The sequence below is a fragment of the Hoplias malabaricus genome, unplaced genomic scaffold, assembly GCF_029633855.1.
Source record: "Hoplias malabaricus isolate fHopMal1 unplaced genomic scaffold, fHopMal1.hap1 scaffold_29, whole genome shotgun sequence".
NCBI lineage: Eukaryota > Metazoa > Chordata > Actinopteri > Characiformes > Erythrinidae > Hoplias > Hoplias malabaricus.
Window position 1 is genome coordinate 1842079 of NW_027101104.1, and position 11552 is coordinate 1853630.

An 11552-nucleotide genomic window follows, 5' to 3' on the forward strand; every position below is an offset into this window, starting at 1 on the left:
TTCTCATCTGAATATTTGCTACTACCACCAAGATCTGCACCCGCGGCGGCTCGACCCAGGCTCGCGCCAAAGGCTTCTGCGCCACCGCGGCGCCCCTCCTACTCGTCGCGGCATACGGTCCCATGAGTCTCGGTTCTCTCTCTCATTCTCGCTGGCTTTTGGGGGGGGTGGGAGACAAGTACCGCCAGCGACGGCCGGGTATGGGCCCGACGCTCCAGCGCCATCCATTTTCAGGGCCAGTTGATTCGGCAGGTGAGTTGTTACACACTCCTTAGCGGATGCCGACTTCCATGGCCACCGCCCCGCTGTCTATATCAACCGACACCTTTCTTGGGGTCTGATGAGCGTCTGCGTCGGGCGCCTTAACCCGCGCGTTCGGTTCATCCCGCAGCACCAGTTCTGCTTACCAAAAGTGGCCCACTCGGCACCGTCAATTCCATGCCCGGCTCCAAGCCTGCGAGCCGGGCCTCTTACCCATTTAAAGTTTGAGAGTAGGGCGAGGCCCGTTTCGGCCCCGCGGCCTCCAGTCATTTCTTTACCGGATAAAACTTGAAGTTTCGGCGCCGGCTATCCTGAGGGAAACTTCGGAGGGAACCAGCTACTAGATGGTTCGATTAGTCTTTCGCCCCTATACCCAGGTCGGACGACCGATTTGCACGTCAGGACCGCTGCGGGCCTCCACTCAGGGTTTCCCCTGGCTTCGCCCTGCCCAGGCATAGTTCACCATCTTTCGGGTACCACCGCGTATGCTCTGGCTCCGCTCTCCGCACGTGGGAAGAGCAGGCCGGTGGTGCGCCGCCCGCCCCCTCGGAGGGTTAGGACGGATCCCACCTCAGCCGACGCGCGCCGGCCTTCACCTTCGTTGCGCCTCCGGGGGTTCTGGTCCCTTCGACTCGCATACGCGTTAGACTCCTTGGTCCGTGTTTCAAGACGGGTCGTTCGGGGTCCGAACTTAGCCGCTGACCTTAGGCGTTCGGGTGCTGTGGGCCTGGATCGCCCCCCGCATCGCCGTAGCGGGCCTAGCCCGGGGCTGAGGACAGCCCAGCCGGCCCGCTTCGACCGAACGATCGGGGGGGGCCCCCATCCCCATCCCGGAGGAGGGGAGAACGCGGAAAGGACATTGCTCCACGGCCCCGGCGTTATCGGCGAAGTCGGAGCGAGGGGCTGTAGCGGAACGCCCGTGTCCGGGGGCCGCGTGGGGCTCCCTTCTCCGGACGGACCTACCTTCACCCTCGGGCCCTTCCAAGCCTAACCGGAGCCGGTCGCGACTCACCACCACGCGGGGAAAGTACACCGGGCGGGGCCGGACCTCCGTACGCCCGACAGGCCCGAAGTCCAGAGGCGAAGCGCAGAGCCGAAGCGGGGAGCGGTGGAGTCGGCACCCCACCCCTCTCGCCCGGATACGCTCGCACCCCCGACCGCGGAACCCGACGAGCGCGGGGCCGTCCGCCCGGCTGAATCCCCCGGGGCAGTCTTCTCGGTCCCCGTACGTTTACCTCTCAACGGTTTCACGCTCTGTTGAACTCTCTCTTCAAAGTCCTGTTTCAACTTTCCCTCACGGTACTCGGTTCGCTATCGGTCTCGTGCCGGTATTTAGCCTTAGATGGAGTTTACCACCCGCTTTGGGCTGCATTCCCAAGCAACCCGACTCCGAGAAGCCCGACCTACCCGGGCGGGAACGCGGGACTCGCTACCGGGCTTTCACCGTCTATGGGAAGAAGCCACGTTCGCGAGGACTTGGTCCCGCGTCCGCACCGAGACGGATCTTACGGACTTCCGTACGCTACATTTCCCGGCCAACCCCGGTCAGGGGAAAGTGGGATTCAGCGCTGGGCTCTTCCCTGTTCGCTCGCCGCTACTAAGGGAATCCTTGTTAGTTTCTTTTCCTCCGCTTACTGATATGCTTAAGTTCAGCGGGTCGTCTCGTCTGATCTGAGGCCGCACACAGAGGTTTCTTATGCGGGGGCGAGGGCGGAGGCGGAGGGCCGAAGGCTAGGGGCGAGGGGCGAGAGCCCGGCACGAGACCGAACTCCGCGACACCCTCCCCCCCACCCCGGCCGCTCGCCCGCCCGCTCACTCGCCCGCTCGCTGGGTTTAATCGGCACTCGCCACCCCCGCGTCCGACTGCGCGGAGCCCCGCTCGGGACTCGGGGAGAGACCGTAACGGACGTGGACCCGGACCTACTCGGCTCTCCCTCCGTTCCCTGTACGGAGCTCTCTCGCAACACGGGCCCCGTGGACTGGCTCGGAACCGAGTCTTCGTTTGGGAAGACGAAGGGCCGTTTTCAGGCCCTGCGAGCTTCCAGCCGCGGTCTCTCTCTCTCAGCGGGGGCGCGGAGACCGATCGATGGGTAAAGCGACCCTCAGACAGGCGTGGCCGCGGGATGGACCCCCGCGGCCGCAATATGCGTTCGAAATTTCGATGATCTGTGTCCTGCAATTCACATTAGTTAACGCAGATGGCTGCGTTCTTCATCGAAGCACGAGCCGAGTGATCCACCGCTAAGAGTCGTATATGGGTTTGTGCCCGGCCCGTTACAGGCCGGGCGAAGGAAGCCATTCGAACACGAGACAATGTTTGACAATATTTCAAGCCGGGTGCCTTCCCCCCCGTGCAGGGGGGAAGGTCATTGAACCTGGGCGTCAACCACCGGACCGAGGAGTTACGGCCCGGGGGACGATCGCCCGAGTAGGTGCCCGAGACTTACGTGGTTTAGGAGACCGGGGTCTAGGCACCCGCCGTTCCCGGCGAGGCCCAGGGGTTTGGTTCGCTGCGTTACGGGTCCCGGTCTAAGGCATTCAGGCGTGCGCTCAAAGCCAAGCTCTCCACCCCGGAGGGTATGAGCGAGGCCCGGTGGTACGCTCCCAAGTCCCCGCTTAGGGGAAGGCGCTGGGTAGATCCCACCTAGTCAGGACCGGCGGGCACCGGCCGTCTCCTTCGGGTGTTTAAACGCATCCGGGGTTCGTGAGGCCCCTTCAACTCGCGCACCGGCCTTAGACTATTATACGGTCCGTCTCTGCGAAGCCAACATCGGGGTTATTTGCATGCGCTCTTAAGCTCCGCTCTAACCCCGCGAGGGGAAAGAGTTTCGCCCGGCGGTACGCTCCCGTCCACCACCGCCCCCTGTGCCGGGGGGATGGGTTCAGGGAGATCCCACCGAGGCCGGCGAGCACCGGCCAACGCCCTGGGGGTGAGTAAGCCCCTTTGACTCGCGCACGCACAATCAAAGCCTTCAACGATCAATGGTTTGTTTAACGACCCGGCGGGCGGCTCCGGCGCCACTCTCCCCCCCGCGAACGAGGGGGGCGGACCGGGGTACCTATGCACCTAAGGCGGTCCTCGCATAACCCCGAGTTCCGAAGCCGGCTCGCTACGTCCACCCACCCGGAGGGGGGAGAGACTCACGTCGGCCGACTACGAAAGGTACGAGGCTTCTGCGGTCCATACCTTGAAGGTACCCGCCGGGGGAGGTTTGGCCTCTCGAGTCCTACTCGACAACCGGCACGGACGGCGGGCGCCGACCGCGGCCAGGTCACCGTTATTGATCCTTCCGCAGGTTCCCCTACGAAAACCTTGTTACGACTTTTACTCCCTCTAGATGTCCGGGTTCGATCGACTTCCCATCGCCCGGAGGCGACCCCCGTTCGAGGGCCGCCCCGGGGACGGTCCGAGGACCTCACCGAGGCATCCGATCGGTAGTAGCGACGGGCGGTGTGTACAAAGGGCAGGGACTTAATCGACGCGGGCTGGTGACCCGCGCCTACTTGGAATTCCTCGTTCGAGGGGAATAGTTGCAATCCCCTGTCCCCAGCGGGGAATGGCGTTCATAGGATTGCCCGCACCTCTCGGCGTAGGGTAACTTACATGTTGAACCAGCCATTGTAGCTCACGTGCGACCCCGGACTTCTAAGGGCATCACAGACCTGTTATTGCTCCATTTCTCAAGTGGCTTCTGTGCCACAAATCGCTCTAAGAAGTTTAGCCACCGACCGCTGATTCCCACCGGGCGAACCCCAACCTTCAGGCCCGCGGTAAGCGGGAGGGCACCGGGGAGGGGAGAGGGAAGGCGAAGGCGAAGGACGGACAACCCACACCCGGAGAGCGGAACGAGGTGCGGACGGCATCGGGGAGGGAACCGAACGCGAAGGGGAGAGGCCGGAGCCACCCACTCGACGCAGAACTGAACCCCCGTCAACCGCATCACCTCCCCGAACCGATCCGGGGTAGAACCGGACCCCCGCCGAAACCCCCAACACCCCCACCCCGATGGGGACCCCCCGCGAACGGGGACCTTCGGGGATAGAGTCCGACCCAGGAGAGGGGCCGTGTAACTACTTAAAGGATGGGATCTCGTTCGTTACCGGAATTGACCAGACGAATCGCTCCACGAACTACCAACGGCCATGCACCACCACCCACAGAATCGAGAAAGAGCCGTCAATCTGTCAATCCTTACCGTGTCCGGGCCGGGTTAGGTTCCCCGCGTTGAGTCAAATTAAGCCGCAAGCTCCACTCCTGGTGGTGCCCTTCCGTCAATTCCTTTAAGTTTCAGCTTTGCAACCGTACTCCCCCCAGAGCCCAAAGACTCGTGGTTTCCCGGACGCTGCCCGGCGGGTCATAGTCGTTAACCCAACGCCGCCGGATCGCGGGTCGGCATAGTTTACGGTCGGAACTACGACGGTACCTGATCGTCTTCGATCCTCCGACTTTCGTTCTTGATTAATGAAAACATTCTTGGCAAATGCCTTCGCTTTTGTCCGTCCCGCACCGGTCTACGAATTTCACCTCTCTCGGTGCGGTACGAATGCCCCCGGCCGTCCCTCTTAATCATGACCTTTGGTCCGTCAAACCCACGAAATAGGACCAAGAGAGCGGTCGGATACCCCCCCGGCTCGGGGAACCGTGCGGCGGCCAGAAAACGGCCCCGCCCGGCCGCCTCGCCGAAGAGCTCCGACTCGCCCCCCATGGGAAGGCCTTATTCCATTATTCCTAGCTCAGTCCATTCAAGGCACGCTTCGGCCTGCTTTGAGCACTCTGTTTTGTTCAAAGTAAACGCACCGGACCCTTCCGCCCCCCACGTATTCAACCGCGGCGGACGACCCAGCTAAGGGCCTCTCCGCGGAGGAAGGGAGCAGAGGACACCGGATGAGTAGGGACAAGGTCCCGCGACCTCCACCCAGAGACCCGCGGGGGGTCCCCAACCCCCCCGGAGAGGGGCAGCTTCCCACCGCGAAGTCCGGACGGGCAGAGGCCCGGCAGCCGGGACCCGTCCCCGGATCCAACTACGAGCTTTTTAACTGCAGCAACGTTAACATACGCTATTGGAGCTGGAATTACCGCGGCTGCTGGCACCAGACTTGCCCTCCAATGGGTCCTCACCCACGGACGTAGATTGAGTTCATTTCGGTCCCGAAACCTTCAAACGGGGCCTCGCACCGATATTTTTCGTCACTACCTCCCCGTGTCGGGAATGGGTAATTTGCGCGCCTGCTGCCTTCCTTGGATGTGGTAGCCGTTTCTCAGGCTCCCTCTCCGGAATCGAACCCAGATTCCCCGTTACCCGTGGTCACCACACGTAGTCCCGTAGACTACCGTCGAAAGTTGATAGGGCAGACACTCGAATGAGACGTCGCCGCCCCGAAGGGCTCTGCGATCGGCCAAAGGTTATCTAGAGTCACCAAAGCGGACCCGACCGGAGTCGGGAGGGGGTTTTTTGGTTCTGATAAATGCACGTATCCGTGGGGGGCGCCGAGGGGGGAAGGTGAACCAGTCACCGACCACCTCGAAACGGCACCCCCACTTCCAACGCTTCGTTTGCATGTATTAGCTCTGGAATTACCACAGTTATACCAAGTAACGTGTGGAGCGATCAAAGGAACCATAACTGATTTAATGAGCCATTCGCAGTTTCACTGTACCAACGCCCGTGTGTACTTAGACTTGCATGGCTTAATCTTTGAGACAAGCATATGATACTGGCAGGATCAACCAGGCCGATCCCTCTGGTACTCAAACCCGGCTTGGGGAAAGAGAGAGAGTCGGTGGTGCGTGGAACTCGACCCCCCGAAGGAGGAAGAGACGCGCACCGCGGAAAGGCTTTTCGAACGAGACCCCCCGGAGGTGGGTCTGCAATCGGGGGTTTGACTACTTGGAAAATGTACGATTCAAGGCCCGGACGGTGCAGGCTAGGGGCCGGTTCCTTCCCTCAATAGGATCCCGACCCTAAGGCACCACCGACTCGGACCTTTTAACGGACCCAAACTGCGGTGGAAATTAGACCGACGGATCGGCTAAGTCTCCCTCGGAACGATTCTGGGACAAGCGGACCCCCTGTTACGGGGGGTCCACGAGCCATGGAGGCTGGAGCACGTGGCGGGGAGGATCGTTCTAAAAGCCGGTATTATTTCGGATTAGAAGCCTGCCCCTGGTGCTCCGGGTATGCCGCATTTCGAACGGGCGTAAAGGACGTCCGTTTAAGGGAAGAGAATGGAAGAGAATTTCCTGGCCCCCTCAAAGCGCGAGGAGGTCGGCATAGGTTTTACGGTACGCCCCCCCCGGAGCCGTCTGATGTTCAGAAGACGAAGGGTTTTGCCCCCAATCTCGTAAGGTCGAGGGCTCACCACCGAACTTCCAGCCGCGGTCCTTGGTAGGACCGATACGCGGACAAGCCGCAAAATCCTGGCCCCCTCGCAGTGCGAGGAGGTCGGCAAAGGTTTTACGATTCGCCCCCCGGAGCCTACGGTTAGTTTTCTCGATTTAAGAAGACGAAGGGGGTCGGGGCCCGGGAACCGTAAACCGAGCGCCTCTTCCCCTGCGAACTTCCAGCCGCGGTCCTTGGTAGGACCGATACGCGGACAAGCCGCAAATCCTGGCCCCCTCGCAGTGCGAGGAGGTCGGCAAAGGTTTTACGATTCGCCCCCCCGGAGCCTACGGTTAGTTTTCTCGATTTAAGAAGACGAAGGGGGTCGGGGCCCGGGAACCGTAAACCGAGCGCCTCTTCCCCTGCGAACTTCCAGCCGCGGTCCGTTTAAAAAGACCGATCCGTGACACCTCTAATGCGCTCTTTGCCTCCGGCCGTTTCCAGCGCGGGGGCCCGGTGGTGCGCTCCCAAGTCCCCGCGGAGGGGAAAATCTGGGAGATCCCACATTAGACCAAGCGGAACGCCGGTCTTCGCCTCGGGGGTTTGTATGCCCCTTTCGACTCGCGCACGGGCAAGAGTTAGGTTAGGAACGGGGACAACTGCCGGCGGGCGGCCCGTCGCACCCACCCCGCAAGTGGGCAGGTGGTCGGTGGCCTGTGGACCCGCCGCTCGGATTCGTTTATAGTAGGAACCATAACGGGGTACAACCCTCATACGCTCGACCCCCTCACGCCCAGAGAAGTGTTCACCTCCCTGGGCATATATCGAACGAATCATCGGGATTGAAGGGGAGGCCACCCAAACCATCCCCTTAGCCCAGAGGGGTGCCAGTCCTCGGGCTTCGGTATTCGCATCACCGGGGTCTATGGAGGTCTCGACTTAGGTTTTGAAAACCTCCAGAGGGGGGGCCGGATTAACCACCACCCTAGCCCAGAGGGGTGCCAGTCCTCGGGCTTCGGTATTCGCATCACCGGGGTCTATGGAGGTCTCGACTTAGGTTTTGAAAACCTCCAGAGGTGGGGCCGGATTAACCACCACCCTAGCCCAGAGGGGTGCCAGTCCTCGGGCATGTCACTTCGCATCACCGGGGTTCTATGGAGGTCTCGACTTAGGTTTTAAAAACCTCCAGAGGGTGGGGGCATATCTTATCCCCACCCTAGCCCAGAGGGGTGCCAGTCCTCGGGCATGTCATTTCGCATCACCGGGGTCTACGGAGGTCTCGACTTAGGTTTTGAAAACCTCCAGAGGGTGGGGGCATATCTTATCCCCACCCTAGCCCAGAGGGGTGCCAGTCCTCGGGCTTCGGTATTCGCATCACCGGGGTCTACGGAGGTCTCGACTTAGGTTTTGAAAACCTCCAGAGGGTGGGGCCTGACTTACCACCAACCCTTAGCCCAGAGGTGTGCCACTCCTCGGGCATGGAATTCGCATCAACGGGGTCTACGGATGTCTCGACTTAGGTTTTGAACACATCCAGGGAAGCAGAGCGGACATTCCCATTATTTCAAGCCCATCGGGAAGCCACTCCTTTGGGCATAGCGTTTCGCATCGCTGTTACCCAAACTTACGTCTGATTTAATGCCTCCCTAATATCCCGACGGCACCAGGCTGAGAAACCATATGCCCACAGGATTTGAGGCGTTGGAACCTCGTTCGCATAGCCGACAACGATGAACCTCCCTCGGACTCGCTACGAGGCTTGAGGAGGGTCCTGATTTTCTTAAAATCTCAGGTGAGGGACTTAGAAAATTTTCACTTTAAAACCACAGACCTCCAGAGGAGAGACCGGGCTTATCACAACCTTAGCCCAGAGGGCGTCACTCCTCGGGCATGTCACTTCGCATCACCGGGGGTCCATGGATGTCTCGACTTAGGTTTTGAACACATCCAGAAGGGGGGGCCGGATTAACCACCACCCTTAGCCCAGAGGGGTGCCAGTCCTCGGGCTTTAAATTCGCTTCGCCGGGGTCTATGGAAGTCATTTTTTAGACCTCCAGAGGGGAGGCAACCCAAACCATCCCCTTAGCCCAGAGGTGTGCCACTCCTCGGGCTTGTGTATTCGCATCACCGGGGTCCATGGAAGTCATTTTAGACATCCAGAGGGGAGGCCACCCTAACCATCCCCTTAGCCCAGAGGGGTGCCAGTCCTCGGGCTTTAAATTCGCTTCGCCGGGGTCTATGGAAGTCATTTTTAGACCTCCAGAGGGGAGGCAACCCAAACCATCCCCTTAGCCCAGAGGTGTGCCAATCCTCGGGCTTGTGTATTCGCATCACCGGGGTCCATGGAAGTCATTTTAGACATCCAGAGGGGAGGCCACCCTAACCATCCCCTTAGCCCAGAGGGGTGCCAGTCCTCGGGCTTTAAATTCGCTTCGCCGGGGTCTATGGAAGTCATTTTTAGACCTCCAGAGGGGAGGCAACCCAAACCATCCCCTTAGCCCAGAGGTGTGCCACTCCTCGGGCTTGTGTATTCGCATCACCGGGGTCCATGGAAGTCATTTTAGACATCCAGAGAGTGGGGCCGGTCTTACCACCACCCTTAAGCCCAGAGGGCGTCACTCCTCGGGCATGAAATTCGGATTACCGGGGTCTATGGATGTCTCAACTTAGGTTTTGAACACATCCAGAGGGGAGGCCACCCAAACCATCCCCTTAGCCCGGAGGTGTGCACCTCCTCGGGCTTCAAATTCGAATCACCGGGGTCCATGGAAGTCATTTTAGACATCCAGAGAGTGGGGCCGGTCTTACCACCACTCTTAGCCCAGAGGGCGCCACTCCTCGGGCATGAAATTCGCATCACCGGGGTCCATGGAAGTCAGTTTAGACCTCCAGAGAGTGGGGCCGGTCTTACCACCACTCTTAAGCCCAGAGGGCGTCACTCCTCGGGCATGAAATTCGGATTACCGGGGTCTATGGATGTCTCAACTTAGGTTTTGAACACATCCAGAGGGGAGGCCACCCAAACCATCCCCTTAGCCCGGAGGTGTGCACCTCCTCGGGCTTGAAATTCGAATCACCGGGGTCCATGGAAGTCAGTTTAGACCTCCAGAGAGTGGGGCCGGTCTTACCACCACCCTTAAGCCCAGAGGGCGTCACTCCTCGGGCATGGAATTCGCATCAACGGGGTCTACGGATGTCTCGACTTAGGTTTTGAACACATCCAGGGAAGCAGAGCGGACATTCCCATTATTTCAAGCCCATCGGGAAGCCACTCCTTTGGGCATAGCGTTTCGCATCGCTGTTACCCAAACTTACGTCTGATTTAATGCCTCCCTAATATCCCGACGGCACCAGGCTGAGAAACCATATGCCCACAGGATTAGAGGCGTCTGAACCCCTTTCGCATAGCCGACAACGATGAACCTCCCTCGGACTCGCTACGAGGCTTGAGGAGGGTCCTGATTCTCTTAAAATCTCAGGTGAGGGACTTAGAAAATATTCACTTTAAAACCACAGACCTCCAGAGGAGAGACCGGGCTTATCACAACCTTAGCCCAGAAGGCACCACTCTTCGGGCATGTCACTTCGCATCACCGGGGTCCATGGAAGTCTCGACTTAGGTTTTGAACGCATCCAGAGGGTGGGAGCCGGACTTACCACCACCCTTAGCCCAGAGGGCGTCACTCCTCGGGCATAAAATTCGGATAACCGGGGTCCATGGAAGTCAATTTTGACCTCCAGAGAGGGGGGGGGCCTGGCTTACCACCACCCTAAGCCCAGAGGGCGTCACTCCTCGGGCATGAAATACGCTACACCGGGGTCCATGGAAGTCAGTTTAGACCTCCAGAGAGGGGGGGCCGGGCTTACCACCACCCTTAGCCCGGAGGGCACCACTCCTCGGGCTTGAAATTCGCATCACCGGGGTCCATGGAAGTCTCGACTTAGGTTTTGGAAACCTCCAGAGGGGGGGCTGCACTTACCACCACCCTAAGCCCAGAGGGCGTCACTCCTCGGGCATGAAATACGCTATACCGGGGTCCATGGAAGTCCTTTTAGACCTCCAGAGAGGGGGGGGCCGGGCTTACCACCACCCTTAGCCCAGAGGGCACCACTCCTCGGGCTTGAAATTCGCATCACCGGGGTCCATGGAAGTCTCGACTTAGGTTTTGGAAACCTCCAGAGGGGGGGCTGCACTTACCACCACCCTTAGCCCAGAGGTTCATCACTCCTCGGGCATGAAATTCGGATAACCGGGGTCCATGGAAGTCAGTTTAGACCTCCAGAGAGTGGGGCCGGGCTTACCACCACCCTAAGCCCAGAGGGCGTCACTCCTCGGGCATGAAATTCAGATAACCGGGGTCCATGGAAGTCAGTTTAGACCTCCAGAGAGTGGGGCCGGGCTTACCACCACCCTAAGCCCAGAGGGCGTCACTCCTCGGGCATGAAATTCGGATAACCGGGGTCCATGGAAGTCTCGACTTAGGTTTTGGAGACCTCCAGAGGGGGGGCCGGGCATACCACCACCCTTAGCCCAGAGGGCGTCACTCCTCGGGCATGAAATACGCTATACCGGGGTCCATGGAAGTCAGTTTTGACCTCCAGAGAGGGGGGGCCTGGCTTACCACCACCCTAGCCGAGAGGGCGTCACTCCTCGGGCATGAAATTCGCTTCACCGGGGTCCATGGAAGTCATTTTAGACCTCCAGAGAGGGGGGGCTGCACTTACCACCACCCTAGCCGAGAGGGCGTCACTCCTCGGGCATGAAATTCGGATCACCGGGGTCCATGGAAGTCAGTTTAGACCTCCAGAGAGTGGGGCCGGGCTTACCACCACCCTAAGCCCAGAGGGCGTCACTCCTCGGGCATGAAATTCGGATAACCGGGGTCCATGGAAGTCTCGACTTAGGTTTTGGAGACCTCCAGAGGGGGGGCCGGGCATACCACCACCCTTAGCCCAGAGGGCGTCACTCCT

At 60.0% G+C, this 11552-nt stretch overlaps 1 non-coding gene and 1 pseudogene across 1 annotated transcript; both read right to left on the reverse strand.

Moving 5' to 3' along the window:
• The window catches only part of LOC136684572 (28S ribosomal RNA), a 4634-nt pseudogene extending 2693 nt beyond the window's left edge, over nt 1-1941 (reverse strand).
• A 416-nt stretch (nt 1942-2357) lies between these two features.
• LOC136684595 (5.8S ribosomal RNA) lies at nt 2358-2511 on the reverse strand. The gene has a single exon (XR_010799736.1). It is a non-coding gene; the product is annotated as a 5.8S ribosomal RNA (ribosomal RNA).
• Between the last annotated feature and the right edge of the window lie 9041 nt (nt 2512-11552).